The sequence below is a fragment of the Malurus melanocephalus genome, unplaced genomic scaffold, assembly GCF_030028575.1.
Source record: "Malurus melanocephalus ecotype Western Australia unplaced genomic scaffold, MMel_1.1 scaffold_326, whole genome shotgun sequence".
NCBI lineage: Eukaryota > Metazoa > Chordata > Aves > Passeriformes > Maluridae > Malurus > Malurus melanocephalus.
Genome location: NW_026623558.1, coordinates 141,279 through 143,082, shown reverse-complemented (window position 1 = coordinate 143,082; position 1,804 = coordinate 141,279).

Here is a 1,804-nt window from a genome sequence, read left to right as displayed (position 1 = left end):
TTTTCTACTGCCATATGGGCTTGTCCAAAGATAACCTATCTGTTTTGTTCTTTCTTGCCCTCCAGAGAAGTGAAAATCCCATTTTTATCAGCCCTGATCAGGGGCTTTTGGGTATCTTCAGGCACATCATTTTCTCTGGTACTTTTTTTTAGCCAACTGACTCAAGTCTTATTATTATACACATAGTGACTTCAAGATGTTATTGTGGGTTGTAGGGAAAAAAAAAAAACAAAACAAACAAAAAAAAACCCCTAGGGAAGTTTTTTTTGAAAGTTTAATTCATCTTACATTTTGTGGCACAACATAACCTACTGCCTCTCTGAAAAGCAAGAGGGAGGAAGACCTGTCCAAAACATTTCATGAGGATGATGAAATAGTATTGTTGTGTTTAGTTATATGGAATATTACCTGATCAGAATCRAATTAAACTGAATGACTAAATTAGGTACCAAAGTTTCCGGTAAAAAACATGCAAGCGCCTTTTGTCAGAACTACCCATATATCTGCAAAAAAGCATTCATTAGTCGTTAATGTGACGGTTGAGTGGGGCTGATGATAGTCACAGTCATGAACTAGTCTGTGAAAAACAAAGGATTTAGAAAAGGGAACTGTTGGAATACTTAGGACTGTCTTACTCATGTGTGCCTCTTATTTATTGTTGTATTTTCAGTGTTTTAAGAAAACATCCCTCCTAAAATTCTGCTATATCAGTGAGGAAATAATGTGAAGACGTAAATTCTGCCTCAGAAAAACATCAGGGAATATTTAATTTTGATTAATTTTTTTTTGTTTTTGTTTTTTTTCATTGTGATAGTATTTTTGGTGGGARGTAGTAGAAAATCCGGTGATATATAGAAAAAGAACCTGAAAGGGAGCAGAAATGGGGGTGACAGCTTAGGAATGAGTGTTCTGAAACTAGTATTTTTCATGAATGTTAATAATAGAGAGTATAAAATGCCAGTGGAAAAGTAAAGGTGCTGTGGAGATTCTGAATTGCACAGGATRAATGTAAAGGAAATACTTATGATACAAGATTTATAAAATACTGTAATAATCTTGAAAATAATGTATCATTCCTCCCTCATCCCCTGATGAAATAAAATGCTTAATTTACAATCAATCAGCCTAAGGCCAAGTAAGGAATGTTTTATTTACAGTAGAAAGGTTTAGGAAAAATATCAACACAAAAAATAAAGAAAATACAGGAGAGGGGAGGTGAAAACAAGGAAGTGAATCATTATTTGTGATATGTATATCACTGAAACTTAGTTCCTACTGCAGAGAAAACCTGGGAAACAAAGATATAAATAAATAAAAACAAGAGATTGTCAATGTTGAAGAAATAGTGTGAAGTTCAAAGCTTTTTTTCCCTAAAGGTAATTTCCCTAAAGAAGGGAAATTTATAGATAGATTGCCAATATTCTGTTTATAATTTTACACTTTTCYCAGTTTGTTTTGTGCTATATAACCAATAACTGAATTTCTGATATTAAAAAAAAAATTTAAAAAATCTAGATTTTCAGCTGGAGGTCACATTAATATTCAAAACAAGATAAACCAACAGGTTTTGGGCCATCATCTTTTCTTTAAGTATTAAATAGAATTAAACCAGTTTATGGAGGTTACCTTTTCAGGCAACCTGTGTCYTATGACAAATCTATGTGATTCAGTTTCTGTATGTGGGAGCTGATGTAACAATGTGGATACCCAGAYAGACTTTTATCAGGTGTGAGATTAGGAGATGACACAAACTGTAGGTGTTAATACTTCCCAAGGTAACAACAGGCTGCAAAAGAGTTGATTT